General features: G+C 43.1%; 1 protein-coding gene across 3 annotated transcripts in view; it reads right to left on the bottom strand.

The window, feature by feature from the left end:
* fam110d (family with sequence similarity 110 member D) overlaps positions 1 to 18,342 on the bottom strand; it is a 49,997-nt gene that overhangs the window by 9,364 nt on the left and 22,291 nt on the right. Inside the window, exon 1 of one of the 3 annotated variants that reach the window (XM_059954750.1) lies at positions 106 to 490. The exons of the other annotated variants lie outside the window; for them this stretch is intronic. The gene's annotated coding sequence lies outside the window, so the exon portion shown is untranslated. Of the gene's footprint in view, positions 1 to 105; positions 491 to 18,342 lie in introns of those variants that run through there. 3 annotated transcript variants of the gene reach the window in all.

The following is an 18,342-nucleotide window of genomic DNA, read 5'->3' as shown; positions in this document are numbered from 1 at the left end:
CAAATGAACCTCTAGACTTTGAATCTCTAGACATCAGTTATTGGCATTATCAATATACACCTTTTAACTTGTACTTCTTCGCCTCTGTCCTCCTCCTTATTTTACCTTTCCCATTCCTTTCCTGTCCTGAAGAGAGGCTCAGCCCAAAATGTCATTTGTTCGCCTGCTGCCTGACCTGCTGAGTTCCTCCGGTATCTTGTGTATGAAGCTAAGAATTTGACCCAAAGCTTTTTACTTTAAAAAAGGAATTAGAAAGAGGACAATGTGCATTATCCTGTCCAAATCAACAGTGTCGAATCACCAATCGTCTGTCTGGTCCGACCACATTTATGTCACAGCCGAGGAAGCTCACCAACGCGTCTACTTCCTCAGGACACTACAGGAATTTGTCATGTTCCTATCAACTCTTACCAATGTACCATAGAAATTCCTTTGTATTTCTATTTGTCCTGTAAACGCCTCCAAGAACTCAATCTCAAAGTCGTTTGTGTGTGTACTTTGACAGTAAATTTACTTTGAATTTGGGGGGAAAAAACACTGGAAATTCAAGCAATACACACACACAAAATGCTGGCGGAACGCTGCAGGCCAGGCAGCATCTACAGGAAGAAGCGCTGTCGACGTTTCAGGCCAAGACCCTTCATCCTGACGAGGCCACCCTCAGGGTGGAGGAGCAACACTTCATATTCCATCTGAGTAGTCTCCAACCTGACAACATGAACATTGATTTCTCTAGCTTCTGGTAATTTCTCCTCCTCTCCTTCTTTCTCCATTCTGGCTCCCTTCTCTTCTATTCACCTATCTGTCATCTTCCCCTGGTGCTCCTCCTCTTTCCCTACCTGCTAAAGTTCACTCTCTTCTCCTATCAAGATTCCTCCTTCTTCATTCCTTTACCTTTTGTACCTGTCACCTCCCAGCTTCTGACCACCTACCAACTCACCTGGTTTCACCTATTACCTGCCAACGTACCCCTTCCCCTCCCTATTCTGGCATCTTCCCCCTTCCTTTCCAGTCCTGAAGTGTGTCGGCCTGAAACTTCAACTGTTTATTCCTCTCCTGCTAAGTTCCTCCAGTATTCTACGTGATACAAATTCGTTCCCACTGTTATATCTAAAACACCTGAATACTGATTACATTTTAAAGAGCATTTAACTGGGTGGGTGCAGAGTGCTTTGAAATTTCTGTGATTGTAAAATCTACTCCATGTACCAATGTCTTATAATAGCAAGTCTTTCTTACCTTGATTCATTTCCCTCAGTTTATCTACACCAGCTGATCTTAATTTTATTACCATGAAGAAACTAAATGATAATTTCATTTTACAACTTGCCCTTCAAAATGTTCCATTGGGCCTTACACCATTTTAATTGCGGTCACTGCCACTATCAAGACCATGCTCTCTTCTCACTGCTGCCATCAGGCAGGAGGTACAGCAGCTTTAGACCCTAAACCACCAGGTTCAGGAACAGTAATTACCCTACAACCACCAGGCTCTTGGAGCAGTGTAGATAACCTCACTCACCTCAACACTAAACTGATTCCACAAATTATGGACTCACTTTCTTAGACTCAATAACTCACGTTCTCAATATTAATCCATGTTTTTTTCTGAGCTTAAGCTGGTAAAACCTGATGCATGGCATACGTAGCCAAGCACACTCATTTCTCAATTGCTAGGGACATTCCAACTGTTCTAGTGGCATTTAGTATTGTGGCTTTCTGAAGATTTGCTTAGATAATACTGCGTAACCCTAATTGTCTGAAGCAATTGTGTAGCGACTTTGGGATGATACCAGTTGTTGATATTGCTATCAGAACACTGTATACCCTGTTCATATTCCATAGCCTTTCAATTCAGCACATTTCTGATGTTTTTTGCATATTGATTTCTGCAAGCTGTGTGTGTTTGGAATGCCTATATCTATTAAGCTAGTTGTTCTTGCTTGTTTATCCTGTGAAATTACATCCTGATGGTTAACATAGATGGTCCTAACTGCGATACCTTTAATTTTATTAGTTTTGTTTGCACAGATTGTCTTCTTCTGCACACCATTTGTCAGTCTTTGCTTAAGTGTGCACATTTTTTTACTGATTCTATTGTATTACAGGAATGCCTGTAAAAAATTAATCTCAGGGTAGCATATGGTGAAATATTTATTTATTGAGATACAGCATACAGGTGACCCTTCAAGTCTCACCACCCAGCATTCCCCCAACTTAATCCGAGCCTAATCAGGAGCCAAAGACTCAGCTCACAGACGCAGAGCCAGTTCAGCAGTGAGTCTTCTCAGAGTTTCCCGTTGAACTTTAATTATTTTTGATCAGCAGGCTGCATGGTTGCAGCAATGGAGCCCTCAGCCAATTTGTCAGAAACCTGGGTCACTCTGGCCCTCTCATGTGAGTTCAAGAGATCCGGTTGTACCAAACGGCGCACTGAGGAATTATTGCCAGTTTCTGTATCACAGTTTATGATCAATGTTGCAGGCTGCATTACAGAATCAGATGACAGGGTCAAGGGGACTTGGATAATTCAAGCTTCACTTGACACCATTTCAGCTCTTGATGTTCCTGACTTGTGGTACTCAAGGTTAGTGCCAGTCTCCCCCATGTCTGAACACTAAACTTGAGCAAATCTGCAGCTATGAAACAGTAATTTGGTGATCAGTAAGATGTCAACCAGTCCGTTACAAAGTAAATTTTGACTTAAGTGCTTTTTGCATCCAATGAAACACAGCAAGAACATTGATAATGACAAGAATCTGATTGAGCGGCTACTCCAAAAACTATATTCTCCCAGAGGGACTGAAAACAATTCTACCCCCAACAGCAATCGGTTAAACTCTATAAATGTGTGAGTGAAATATACCAGAAACAAGGTAGCTATTTCTGGTAATTTCTCCCCCTCCCCCTCCTCTCTTTTTCCAGTCCCCATTCTGGCTCACCTCGTCTCTTCTCCTCTCCTGCCCATCAGCTCCTTCGGGTGCCCCTCCTCTTTCCCATTCTCCATGGTCCACTCTCCTCCCATCAGATTCCTCCCCCTTCAGCCCTACCTTTCCACCTATCACCTCCCAGCTTCTCACTTCATCCCTTCTTCCCCCTCTCCTTCACCTTCCCCCCTCACCTGGTCTCACCGATCACCTTCCAGCTTGTAACACACACAAAATGCTGGTGGAACACAGCAGGCCAGGCAGCATCTATAGGAAGAAGCATCTTCCTATAGTCCTAACTATATATTGTGTTGCTTGAATTTCCAGCATCTGCAGATTTCCTAATGTTTATCTTCCAGCTTGTACTCTTTTACCCTCCCCCCTTACTTATTTTGGCTTTTTTGACGCTTCCTTTCCAGTCGTGAAGGGTCACAGCCCGAACCATCCACTGTTCATTACTCTCCACAGATGCTACTTGACCTGTTGAGTTCTTCCAGCATTTTGTCTGTTGCTCATTCCAAAGATGTTCTGGCAGCTATAGAAATCTCCTTTGTCTGGTGTGTTAAACATCTATCAGTAAACATTTAGCCAAGTCCTCTGGCTTGGTCCCATTGTGTGTAATGATCAGTACCTGGGCTCCATGGACCCCTCAGTTAATTGGAAGGCTCACTGGCATAAAAAAAGGTTGGGAAGCCCTGGTTGACAACTTGTGTAGGAGTAATTTTCTATTTCATAAGGTATTCACACACCAAACTACTATTTCACTGTGTTTCGTTGCCTCTTGCCAGAATTAGATGTTTCTTCTTCAGCGCTGTCTATAGATGTCCCAGTTGGCTGCAGAAGGCATTATAGCAATACACTTCTCTTCACTCAGACAGCCATGATACGGTTTTCCCAGCACCTGTGTCCAATGAATTGGTGCAATCATGAAGAAGGCACATTCTGCTTTATCAGGAGTCTGAGGAGATTTGGTATGTCACCAAAGATTTTTGCCAATTTCTACAGATGTATGGTGGAGACCATTCTGACTGGTAGAGAAGCTCCCATGTACAAAACTGAAAATGCTGCAGAGCTTTGGCAACTCGGTCACCCCCACTGTGGCCACAAGGCTCCCCACCATCAAGGACACCTTCAAGAGGGAATACCTCAAGAAAGCAGCATCCATCATTAAGGATGTTCACCACCCCAGACATACCCTCTTTTCATTATTACCATCAGGGAGGAGGTACAGGAGCCTGAAGACCCATACTCACTGTTTTAGTAATAGCTTCTTCACCATCAAATTTCATTATGGTCCATAAACACTACTTCATTATTCCTCTTTTGAACTATAATTTCTCATTGCAACTTACAGTAATTTTTATACCTTTGTACTTCATTGCTGCCACAAAGCAAAATTTAATGATATATGTCAGTGACAATGAACTTGATTCAGCAATACATGATGAACAGAAATGAGGTAAGGCTAGTATTCTCAAGTCAGTGACATAATCCATCAACAAAGAACAAATTACCAGTTCCCTAAAGCAAACTTCTGAAAGTATTTTTAGTCGTCTTGTTGTCTGCCCCTGGTTTGTTATTACTGTGTACAGTCAGTATCCTCTTCAGTTTCAAGGTACTCTAATACAACACAGATGAGAAAAACCACACAATGGATAGTACTAGATGGACAGGCACACAACCATCGTCTCTTTCAAAGGATCTGGTTTGAAATTCTTTCATTCCATCCCCATTTATTCTGCTGCCTGTACCTCAGGTGACATTGAGTCCCATTCACCCAACACTTGGTGTGATCACTGAGCTAGATTCACCCTTTAATTGCCTGACATTCTTTTCAAATACCTCTCCATCTCCACGAAGCACTCCAGCCCGAGAACCAGCACCCATCGTCTGCTCTCCCATCTTCGGCTCTCACAGGCAACCAATGTTAAACACTTCATTTCAGTAAGCCTTCAGCAGGTCTGTTCTCTTAAGCTGGGGAACGTCCTCCTAATATTCTTCCTTGAGCTGCTTCATTTGAAGCTCGCCCAAAGCCTTAATATGTAGTTTAGTGTTGAGACATGTTGGATTACAGTGCCTTGGCTCATTTGTGCTATACTAAATGCATTACAGAGTTGCAAGTTGCTGAAATGCAGGTCTGGATCACTGCATGCCACACAGAATTTTTAATTAAATAAGCTTCTCTGGTACTGGTACTCTCTGGTAAGTTGTCACTCAATAAATATATAATTGCAGTTGGCGTCAACAATAGCAATCAGCATTCATCACGTCTGGCCCCTTTGACCCTCACTTCAGTGACTGAAGATGACAGGCTTGTGTTAGGATGTTCACTCTTTCCACGGCCCTTTCGTTCACGTTGCCAAATGGCCAGAGGATAATTGGACTTAGTGACCCTGAAGGTCAAAGGATGAGAGGAAAGTGAGATTCATTGACTCCAGCCGCCAGTTGTCTTTTATAGCCCCCAATAAAGAGGTTGAAATCACACCTCATTGAGGACCTTCAGTCACTTCTAATGCTGATTTACTGTGGACCCTTAACTCTGCAGTCTTTAACCCTGGACGCCCACTTTGTGAACAGACAAAAGAGTTTAGCTCGGCCAATCCCGAGGAAGAAAGGTAGATGAGAATGGTAATTTTACAGCATGATTTAGGATGATGAGCTGTGAGAAGAGGTGGAAATAGCATGAATAATTAAACCAGACAAGGTCAAAATGAGGAGAATCTCTTAAGTGTGTCCAAGTATTTTGGGTCTTTGTCGATTGCCTTTGTTCTTCAACTAATAAATCACTACATCATCATTTTATCACTTCTGACATTCAGCTCGAGTTACCAAATCGGGCTAGAAGTTCCTAAGAGGTTAGATCACAGATACATCAATATGCCCCACATTGGCTACAACCAACCATCAGGAAATATGTTGACTAATATTCAGATATTGCATGGTGGGGTGCAAACACATCTCTAGCAAAGGAAGTGGAAGGCATTCCCTCCCTCCGCTAGGTTACCCTTATGCAACACCTGCTTAGCCCCTGAAGCCCCTTAGCTTCACATGAAGCCTGGGGAGCAGGTGGTGGATGGTCGTGTGGTGCATATCACACACAAGTATTGTGTATTGTGTTGTGTATAGTATTGTGTATTGTGTTGTGTATAGTATTGGGTATTGTATTGTGTTGTGTATAGTATTGTGACCAAGGACGCCAGGCAGACAATCTCTGAAGAGTATTGATAATTGCTGGGGTTACTGATCTTGTAAATGCACATAAAATGCTGGAGGAACTCAGCAGGTCAGGCAGCATCTATGGAGTTGACCATTTGAGCTGAGATCCTTCTTCAGTGCTGAGAAGGAAGAAGAAAAGATGCTGGAGTAAAGAGGTGTGATTGAGAGGAAGGCGGTTAGCTAGAAGGTGATAGGTGAAACCAGGTGGGTGTGAAAGATCAAGGTTTGGTGAAGGAGGAATCTGATAGGAGAGCAGAGCGGACCATAGGAGAAAGGGAAGAGGAGGGGACCCAGGGGAAGTGATGGGCAGGTGAGAAGAGGCAAGAGGTCAGAGTGGAGAATAGAGGAAGAGGGTGGGGGGGGGGGAATGGCAAAACCACTTTGTAGTAAAATTTGCCAAGAACCATGGATAGACCATGATCACCCACATCATATGACATGGCACATAATGATGATGAATCAAATAGGTAATTCTAGAATGCAACATTCATTTCATTCTGCAGCTCCAATAATAAATCATGATCTTCAAAGAAAATAAAATATATACTTAAATGCACTAAAATGGTTTTGGTCACAGTAGTGTCCTTTAATTTAATCTTCAAATTTAGACTGAAAACTCAAGGGTAGATCTGGATCAATATCAGCAGCATGTCACACTGATGTTCAGACAGAGGCAGGAGTCAAGTGGACCACTCAACTTGGAAGCCATCAAAATACACGCTGTACTTTTGTGATACTTTAATCAGAGGAATCAGCCTGATCAACAGATATGGGATGCCCATTTGGAACGGAGATGAGGAGGACTTTCTTTAGCCAGCGTGGATCTGCGGAATTCTTCATCACTAATGGCTGTGCATATCAAGCCATCGGGAATCTTTAAGACAGAGGCTGATAGTTTCTTGATTAGTTGGGGCATGGAGAGATACGGGGAGAATGCAGGAGATTAGGGCCGAGAGGAAAAATGGATCAGCCATGATGAAATGTTGGAAAAGACTTGATGGGCCAAATGGACTCATATATCCTACGGTCTCATCAATAACTTAAGGATGTTTGAATATTTCTTACGTTCATCACTTTCATTATGTGTCATGTTGCATGATGTTGGTAATCATGGTCTATCCATGATAATGATTGTTCTTGGCAAATTTTTCTACAGAATTTGTTTGCCATTGCCTTCTTCTGGGCAGTGTCTTTACAAGACCTGGACTTGTGATGTGCACCAGCTGCTCACTCAATCAACCACCCCCTGCTCCCATGGCTTCGTGTGACCCTGATCAGGGGGCTAAGCAGACACTACACCTTGCCCAGGGTGACCTGCAGGCTAGTGGAGGGAAGGGGTGCCTTACACATCTTTTGGGAGGGATGCATCGGCACCCTGCCACCTAGTTTAGTTTATTATTAATGTATTATCTTCAAAGAAAGTGCTTCCTACATTATTTGACAAAATAATGCATAGTATGCAGGGAAACAAGTGAACAAAGGTCAGATATTGATGGGTCAAAGCTGAGAACAGTCTTGATGGATCAAATGGCCTAATTCTGTTCCAAGTCTCATGGTAATCTTTGGAAAGTATGTTAGGGTCCTGAAGGTACGGAACAGAAAAGATTTACCAAATTTAGCAATTTCTGTCTCGGGTTAAATTAGCTAAGTTGGGGTTGATCTGCTCGAGAGTCTGTAACAGGACATTTTACTGAGGTGTAGAAAAATCATGACTGATTAACTAAGGGAAATTGAGGGAACAAGTTCCCACTAACAAGTTGTTCAAGGACTACAGGCACAGGTTTAAAATTTTGTGCCACATATACCACAGGCAGCAGGCATTTAAGGGTAATTATGATCTGGAACTTCCTTCGTGAAAGGTGTTCAAAGTAACTTATTATCAAAGCAAGTACCACCCTGAGATTTGTTTTCCTGTGGGGGAGCTCAGCAAATATATAGAATAATAACCATAACGGAACCAATGGAAGACCACCCAAGTCAGGTGATCAACCAGAGTGCAGAAGACAACAAACTCTTCAAATACAACAGAAGAAATAAATATTGAGAAAATGAGATGCAGACTCGTTAAAAGTGAGTTTATAGATTGTGGGAACAGTACAGTGTGAGTGAAGTTAACAAAAGGATCTAGTGCTTTCCCAGCGTTGATGACGATTAACCTCTTCTTGGACTTCCTACAGGGTACAGGTATTGATTATAACTGACATTTCAATGACAAACTCTGCCATCTTTATCAGGGATGATGCCTGGGCTTGTCTAGTCTGCTGGTATTTAGACCCCTGTGGTCTGTCCCTCCTGATTGGTTAGTCTTCATCCAATAAGGTTTCTGCTCTCCCCCCACCTGGTTTTCAATCAATTTCCAGTTATTTCATAGAGCAAGACCTTTGCCTTTGTTAAAATTCTTCTCTCTAGTTTTATTTCAATGGCTTCCTTTACCTGGCAGTCCTGAAAGCCACTAGCTCGGCACAGTAGTTTTGTTCTGCTGAAGTCAATCCTATGGCCATTGTGAATGCAGTGTTCTGCTACCGCCGGTTTCTCCGGGAAACCCAAATGGATATATCTCCTGTGCTCCTCAATGCAGGTGTCCACCTGCCAGATGGGACGCACGGTGGAAACCCACATCAATGGGCACAGGAGGTGCATCAGAACAGGGAATGAATATTATTAATATATATATATATATTAAAGGAATATATATGTACACACATTATATATACACACATACCTTTAAAATAATACTGTCGGTTTATTTTCTGCTAAAATGCCCAAAGGAATAGTATCTCTTCTGAAAGATCTCAGCTCCAAAATTTCAATTAGTTTATTTATTGAGATAGAGCATGGAAAAGGCCCTTCTGGCCCTTCAAGCTGTGCTGCCCAGCAATATCCCAATTTAATCCTAGCCGAAGCACAGGCCAATCTCCAAAGACCAGTGAACCTACCAACCAGTCTGTCTTTGGACTGTGGGAGGGAACTGGAGCACTCTGAGATGGGGAGGATGTACAAGCTCCTTACAGGCAGCGGCAGGAATTGAACCCGGGTTGCTGAAACTGTAAAGAATTGCGCTAACCATGCCAACACATTGCGGCACCTCGTCAGTATATATTTGCTGGAGTGCACATTCTAGCCTTTTACTCCTGGCCAGAGTAGGGTTTGAAATGACAACCAAGTCGGTTCCTCCAACAGTTATGACAGCTGGCAAAGGGGTGAGTGTCCTGGAGATCTTTAACTGGTGGGAAAAATTTGAACAGTAGACAATTGGGCAGAAATAAAAGGGATAGGAGAAAATTGATGGGGTGGAGTTGGTAAGAGGTAAACTTTCTAGTTAAGTCTCTGTTTACTGCCAAACTAAGGTATTGCCCGATGGAAGACTAAATCCTGTCCAAGGCCTTTTGGTGATCACTGATTCACAACAGCCTTGAGACAATCTGTAGTAATGAGGCAGTTAAATGCAAAAAAAAACACTTCCCCTTTAATGAGCCACTAAAAGCAAGATCTAGGGTTATAGGGGAAACTCCAGTCTAATTATTGTCTAGCAGAGTAATGGGAAACTGATTTTAATCTGCTCCTGATTATATGAAGCAATTCATCACTCTATTTCCACTGCTCATGTTGGTGCATATTTAGCTCTTTTTACATGTGGGAAAAAAACATCAAAACTAAAAGCCAAGATTTTCTCTTAGAATCTCTATTCCCTGTAAGAGCATCTCATATACTGGAAGAATTCTTTAAAGAACATGTGGTATTTCTCCTTGCTTTGCCTGCATATCCTGGGGACGAGTCCTAACTTTTTCCCACACCTTTGAGGTTCTTAACAAAGCCAACAATATTTTAAAATTCGTTCTCCTCTCTTTGGAGGTGAGAATTCAAGCTGAGACAGGAGGGTAATCACAATGACCTGAACTGCCAGCAACAGAGAATATGGCTCAATGTAGATTTTCCTCTTGTCATCCTTCACATATGAATAGACCCCACTTTGTTTCCATGACAATATGCAAGGCAACAATGGTAGGCCTCTTCAGCAGATCCTCAGGATTGAAGACTTCCTTCCAGCCACTTTCTCAGTGCATTCTAAAGTGGTGAATCAAACTATTGTTGGACCTGCAGGCTCTGGCACAGTGAAGGCAGCAGGTGCTTAACAGGGTACTTCAGAGGGAAATTCACTCCTTCGTCTGTTGCACTCTTCCATATGCTGCCAATGTTTGGACTCACTTCTCAGTGACACCCTGAAAGTCCTTCACCCTCTTGAGCATCTGTGGTCCAAGATTACCACAGGTCTGGCTTTTCACACTTTTTTCCAAGGGAAGCTTGAGAACATCCTTGTAAACATTTAGTAATCCAGCTTGTAACTTCAAGAAAGTGTGGCTTTTTGAGGAGAATTCAAGTGGAATGACCCACTCATTGGAACTGATCATTAAGGCCAAACACGAGAAAATCTGCCAAAGCTGGAAATCCAACACACACAAAATGCTGGAAGAACTCAGCAGGCCAGGGAGCATCCATGAAAAAGAGTAAACAGTCAACGTTTCAGGCCGAGACTCAGGACCTGCAGAAGGGTCTCAGCCCGAATCAGACAGTTCACTCTTTTCCATAGATACTGCCTGAAAAGTAAGGCCTCAGCATGTAGAAATTTGTCAGGTAAAGGATCCAGCCTTCCTTATCCTGCCCGTGGATTGTGGATTTTGTTTATCTGTACAATCAAAACAATCTCAAGCTGCTTTAAGATGCCTGCGGTAAGTATTCCGTGACTCAGAAGTGTACAAGACTGCAGCCAGCAGTAATCCCTGTACTCTAGTTAAATCTGTAAAAACTATAAGGGTCACAGGAGCTTCTCTGCTGTCTGATGTAGCAAACTAAACTTGGCACAGAGGCAAATGCATTTAGGTGGGGCTCCGAAAGCTTACCCAAGGTCTAAGGTGCCTGTTGAGGGTTTGGGAGGCGAGAAGTTTCAGGGAACGTTTTCCACAGCCAAGGCCTCAGCTGCTGGAGGTGAAGTGAAGGAATTCAGGAATGTTCAAGAGACTAGAACTAGAGAAAAGTGGGTCTCTCGGAGAAAGGTTAGGTTAGAAGATTTTCAGCAATTTCACTCACGACCCAAGGTTCTACAGAAAAAGGGGCAGAAAGGTTCCACATTAATGGAAAGGCCTGTAGATGGTTGGAAATGTTCCAAATTGTGTTCTGATTTTAAAAAGTTACAGTTTAAGAGTTTGAGATGGGGATAAAAATCAAATTAGGTCTTTTTTTTGCAGCCTACTGTTATGAGCAGAAATACTCAGATTTTAATTTGATTAGCCAAGTATTTGAGACTTAATCCACGAATTGCAAAAAAGCATTGGTCCAGCACTAAGTTCTGCCATATGTATATTACCTCTTTCCCTCCCACTCTTCACCCTGACACAGTGGTGTCAAGAAAACAACCTCTCCCTCAATGTCGCAAAAACAAAGGAGCTGGTTGTGGATTATAGGACAAATGGAGACAGGCTCACCCCTACTGACCTCAATGAATCTGGGGTTGAGAAGGTGAACAACTTCAAGTTCTTTGGTATACACATCACCGAGGATCTCACGTCGTCTGTACCTACCGGCTGTGTGGTGAAAAGACCACAACAGCACCTCTTTCACCTCAGATGGTTGAAGTTGTTCAGCATGACTCCCCAAATCCTAAGGACTTTCTACTGGGGCACAATTGAGAGCATTGTGACAGGCTACATCCCTGCCTGGTACGGGAGCCATACTTCCCTCAATCGCAGGGCTCTGCAGAGAGTGGTGCCGACAGTCCAGCACATCGGTAGATGTGAACTTCCCACTATTCAGTGCACTTACAAAGACAGGTGTGTAAAAAGGGCCCAAAAGATCATTAGGGACCTGAGTCACCCCAACCACAAACTGTTCAAGTTGCTACCATCCAAGGAACGGTACCGCAGCATAAAAGCCAGGACCAACAGGCTCTGGGACAGCTTCTTCCACCAGGCCATCAGACTCCTTAATTCATGCTGACACAATTGTATTTCTAAGCTATATTGACTGTCCTGTTGTACATTTTAATGTATATACTATTTATTACAAATTACTATAATTTGCATGTTCAGACGGAGACGGAATAAAGATTTTTACTCCTCTCGTATGTGAAGGAATAAAGTCAATTCAATTCAGTTCAATTAAAATGTGGGATCTTTCATGACTCCAGGATATCTTAAGGAAGATGACAATCTACAAAGTAATTTCTAAAGTTTTGCCATTGCCACATTGTGTGAAATGCAGCATCCAACTGGTTTTAAGATTATTCCTGGACTGGTCTGCAGATCTAGCCACGGCCTCATTATTTTGAGATACTGTGGGGAATGGACGTTTCCAGCACTTTGTGCCATGCTGCCCCAGCAACCCCACAACCACGATTAACCCGAACCTCATCTCGGGACAATTTACAATGACCATTAACCTATCTGTAAAGTCTTTGGACTGAGGTGAAACCACAGCACCTGGGTAAAACCCACGAATTCCACAGGGAGGATGTACAGAGACTCCTTACAAATGACACCGGAATTGAACTCTGCAATGCTCTGAGCTGTAAGTGTCACGCTAACCACTGGGCTATTATGGTGCCCTTCAATTGATCCATTGACAGTGACCTGGATCATCACGTACACCAATTGCTCTTTGATCTACCTCTCTGCCCACTCTCTCAATCCATCTGTCACTTTTGCTCCTCAATATTCACTTATGAAATACCCTTAATGCTTTTAATTGTGCTAAAGGCACGATATTAGTTGCTGTGTGATTTTTAATTTAGTGATACAGCACAATAACAGGCCCTTCCAGCCCTACAAGTCTGTGTCGTCCAATGACAACCATGTGATCAATTAACCTACGTTTAACCCATGCCCCTTTGGAATGTGGGAGGAAACCGGAGCTCTCGGAGGAAACCCACACAGTCACAGGGAGAACGTATAAAACTCCTTACAGTGGTGGAAATGTGTTAGGTTCATACCAGGGACAAGATCAAGATGAGACCAAGCATAAACTACTACTATATCGACTCAGGCCTAGGGGGCAGGCTTCGGGCAAGCATAAAAGTGGCAATGTATTACCTTCAACACGTGTACTAAAGAATCTTTGGTTTTCAAAATAAATCTTGGCAGTTTCATTTTTCTTGAATGTTAGATTTAACTTCACTCACTCAACATATAGCAACAACTGAAAACTACCCTGCCCCCTACTAATACACAGGAAATTTACATCAAAAATTTTAAATGGCTGTGTGATTCTCTGCAAGTGAAACATCAGTTGTACATGTTCCCTCTGCAGCCTTCCCTTGTAAGAGCTTGGCTGGGAGGTCCCGGATTTACCCACCGTTCAGTTACCAGAATAAAGTCATTAGCTTTAGGTAACGATGATCCTGTGAAATGCCCTACGACACTTCAGACCATGGCTGCTCCCTCTCCCCATGTTCCCAGCCAGATGGCTAAGCCCTTCACTCAGGAAAAAGGCAAGGAGAGAGCAGTGTTACGTTAACACAGATGAAGAAAGAAACAGATTTAATTAAAAAGAAAGAGTGCAAGTGTATAAAGAAGGAAAAGATGTAGGGACAGAAAGAAAAATCAACAAATCGGCAAACAGTAAAAGCAAGCAATTATATTCAGAACTGAAATTGACCAAAGTGAGAAAGGAATCGAGATTGGGAGAGAGAAGGGCAAAGTGGGGAAAGAAGGCAGGAGGCAGGCAGTAAGTGAAGGGGAAGTTTCAATGAAGATCTTTCCCATGCTTTCTACAAATGCTGTCTGATTAGCTGAGTGCTTGCAGCACTCTGTAAATGTACACATTTACTAGACTGGGTTAATAACTTGTTTTGCTCACCCAAGGCAGATGAATGAACAGAACGCAGCACATCTCAGTACAATGGACATTTAACCACCCACGGTAATGCAAAAGAGCTTCCACTCTCAGCACAGACTTGACTCAGTAGCTTGCTCCCAACTTCGATCTGCCTGGTTCCTCAGCTGGTTCACATAAAACTTCAAACGGCTCAGCTCCCTGCAAACCACCTTTGAATTACACACACCACCCAATATAATCTGTAATTGGAAACTTTGGAACTGCCAGCCTGTCTGTCAAAACGACTCCAGCCAATCAATCACACGCACACCTTCTCAAAGCTGTCAATCAACTCGACTGCCTGCTCTGGGCCTAAAACCTTGATCTTTGTCTGGGAATATTCAGATACAACCTTCAGGAGAGAGGTCACTCCACCTATTTGTGGGGAAAGCGTCAACCTGTGCTAACTAACTAAGAACAGGTGGTGTGACGTAAATGGTTCTGAAGTACATGGAAATTATCTCAAGAAACAGCCAGCACCCTTTGCTGAACTGTTTTATCTAGTAGAACAATTCCAAACAGAAAGAGTGCATTACCCTAGAAATTTGATAACACAGAGCTGTTTATTTCAAAGCTCAGTGATTGAAATAAACCTTAGCCAGCTGGAAATGCGATAATGCCCATTTCCATGTCATTTTCCGTCTGTCTGGAAATTTTTTTTAAATCTTTGTCATTTTGTGAACACAAGTGTAAGGAAAACAAGCTAATTGTAACTCCAGATCTGATGCAGCACAAAACAAAGGGTAAAAGACAAAATAATAATGATAAAACACACAATATATATAAATTAATATAATAGCTTACATCACCATTATGTACCATGTCATATGACGTGGGTGATTGTGGTCTTTCCAGGACAATGATTATTCTTGGCAAATTTTTCTAAAGAAATGGTTTGCATTGTTTTCTTCTGGGAAGTGTCTTTACAAAATGGGTGAGCCCAGCCATCAACGATACTCTTCAGAGATTGTCTGCCTGGCCTCAGTGGTCGCAGAACCAGAACTTGTGAAATGCACCGGCTGCTCATACGACCACCCACCACCTGCACCTATGGCTTCGGGTGGGGGGGCTAAGCAGGTGCTACACCTTGCCCGAGGGTGACCTGCAGGCTTGCAGAGGGAAGGAATGCCTTGCACCTCCACCCTGTCACCCATAGCTTACAGTATTTATGCAGATTGATTGTATGTCCATAAAGTGAGGCAAGGCTGCACGCAAGTGGCTGATGGGAAATGATACGGTAGTGGTGAAGGCATTGATCAGCCTTTCCACTTGGGGAAAGCAATTTACCAGACTCTTCCCAGTACGAGCTAAGCTTGCAGCCCCAGCATCAGGTGTGCTTCAGCCTTGTTAGGTCTCCATGAAATATTGCTGGGAAAATCAAACCAAATTACACCAGGTGTTACTGGTCCTTCTTGAGCAGCACACCTCGCAAAGCCGCTCCCTCATTGCACTAAAGACCCAGCTTCAGCCTGGGGGGGGGGGGGACGGCCGCACAGGAGTCAGGGCAACACCTCTACAGTGCCAGCGATCAGGGTTCAATTCCCACCACTGCCTGTAAGGAGTTTGTACCCATCACCACGTGGGTTTCCTCGCACAGTCCAAAGACGTATGGACTAGTAAGTTGTGGGCATGCTATGTTGGCACTGGAAGCCTGGCGAGACTTGTAAGGCTGCCCCAGCACATCCTTGGACTGTGTTGGTCGTTGATGCATCTCACTGTACGTTTCGATGTACGCAATACAAATAAAGCAAGTCTTTAATCTTTCGACCCTGGCTGTGATCATTTCTAGCCTTCCCCCACCCCCACATCCTAAAGGTATGCAGTTTGATCGATTAATTGGCCATTGTAAATTGCCCACTCCTGCATGTGTAGGTGACAGGTAGAATCAAGGGAAATTCTTGAGAACGCAGGGAGAATTTAAAAAACGGAATTAACGTAGGATTCGTACAGTTGATGTAGGCTCAGTGGGATGAAGGATCTGCTTCTATACTCCCTCTATGAGAGCACAGTGCTGGAGTGAGACCAAAGATCCCAGGAGCCAAATCCTACCAGCTTCTCTCCTTAAACACAGATTCTGCAGATGCTGGGAATCCAGAGGAAAGGTGAAAGTGGAAAAAGATTGGAGGAGAGAGGAAACAAAAATCATAAAAGATTTTGCAGATGCTGGAAATCCAGAACAGCACACACACAAAATGCTGAAGGAACTCAACAGGTCAGGCAGCATCTATTGAAAGAAATAAATGGTCAACATTTCAGGCCTGGTGAAATCTCAACTGTTTATTCCTCTCTATAGATGCTGCCCGGACTGCTGAGTCACTCTGGCATTTTGTGTATGTTACTCTGGCTTCTATCAACTGCCCACCAATCTCAATTTTCTGTCCACACCCCCTCCATCCTCAATACAATCCCTGTGCACACACTCCTCCTCCTCTCTGCCTTGGTCCCAGTTGGCTATCTCTCCCTTTAACCACACTAGGCTCTGAGCAGTTATTATCATACAGCTGAAGTAATCAGCTCCCGGTCAGCTGAGTTCAGAAGCTACATCTGAGCTTGTACCAAAGATTTGAGTGTGTTGTTAGGATGAACAATGTATGACAGCATAAAAAACTTAGATAATGGCCTGGCAGTCAGACTTCTGGTCTACTTATTCAGAGACACAAGTTCAAATCCCTCCAGGGCAGCAAGTACTTAAAAGTCAAGTGATTATCAATAACCTGAATTAAAAAACAGGTTGGTCCCAACATTGTCCTCAGAAAATAGTTAGTTACACTTGCCCAATCTGACCTGTGCAATTCCAGACTCTCAGCTCCTCCGTTCAGAGGAAACTGGGGTTTGACAACAACAGCTAGCACCTCAGTCAATGCCAACAGCCTGTGAATTGATCATCCAACACAACCCCAAAGAACCACTGCTTTGTCCAAGTTACTACCTGTCATTTGAGATGGTCAAACCAGAGTGCACCTGCCCTCTTAAACAATCCGTTTGAAGAGAAGGGGTGTTACCCTGTGTCCAATCCAATAATTATCCACCAAGCTATCCCTGAAACAGAAGATCACGTCATTTGTCTAATTGCTGCTTGTGTGCATTGGTGAACATATCACTGCACTTCAAAAGTACTTAATTGGTTGTAAAACACTCTGGCACATCCTGAGATTGTGAAAGACAGTGTATCGAGCACCTGTGCTCACGTGAAGATCGGTCTCAGGGATGAGTGTCACTGAAAACAAACCATGGTGAGTAACCAGCATTATGGAACCTGCTTCAGCAAGACGTAGCTTGGTCAGGAATATCGAGCGTTCACTGAAGTTGGAAATAAACAAATCTGATGTTATTTTTAAACTGGTTGGTCATTATTGATCTGCAGGATTTATGGCTGCTACAACATTTATTATGCATTTCTAATCGTCCCCGAATGGCTTGTTTGGCCTTTTCAGATTGTGCACTGTTTATTCAATTTTGTAATTTATAGATTTTTCTATCTTTGCACTGACCTGCTGCTACAAAACAACAAGTTTTACAACATTGGGCAGAGGTGATAAACCTGATTCAAATACATGCTGTGGGTTCTTCAGCATGCAGTTAGTGGCCACTTCTCTTAATGCAAATATTTAATCAACCAATCCTGTGGCAGCAACTCAGTGCATAAAAGCACACAGACATGGTCAAGAGGTTCAGTTGCTGTTCAGACCAAACATCAGAATGGGGAAGAAATGTGATCTTAGTGACTTTGACTGTGGAGTGATTGTTGGTGGCAGACAGGGTGCTTCGAGTATCTCAAATTGCTGAAGTCTCTAGAGTTTACAGAGTTTATAGTATGAAATACAAAAACATCCAAAGAGCGGCAGTTCTGTGGGCAAAACACCTTGTTAATGAAAGGTCAAAGGAAAATGGCCAGAGTGGTTCAAGCTGACAGGAAGGCATCAAATAAATCACGTATTGCAACAGTTGTGTGCAGAAGAGGGTCGCAGAGCTGATAACATGTTGGACCTTGAAGTGGACGGGCTACAGCAGCAGAAGATCACGCACATACTCTCAGTAGCCACTATTAGGTACAGGAGCTACCTAATAAAGTAGCCACTGTGCATATTTGTCAGTCTTCTGTGAATGCAATGAAACTTTACAACATTCGTTTCCCTAGCTCATGACTGCCTGTACTGAAATTATTTGAGTTCGACTTCCCTAGCTACCAAACTATGATTTAGATTGAAACTTTCCAGGTCCAACCTCTGGATATCAGTCTTGTAATTTAACCACAATACCACCACTTCTCTGGCTGCAAAGCACTTGAGACGTGGTTACTGTTAATGTTTCTTTAATTGAGTTACAACCCTAG

The sequence above is a fragment of the Hypanus sabinus genome, chromosome 30 (assembly GCF_030144855.1).
Source record: "Hypanus sabinus isolate sHypSab1 chromosome 30, sHypSab1.hap1, whole genome shotgun sequence".
Classification (NCBI taxonomy): domain Eukaryota; kingdom Metazoa; phylum Chordata; class Chondrichthyes; order Myliobatiformes; family Dasyatidae; genus Hypanus; species Hypanus sabinus.
The sequence above is the reverse complement of the archived record's forward strand: the minus strand, read 5'-3'. Positions and strand labels throughout refer to the sequence as shown.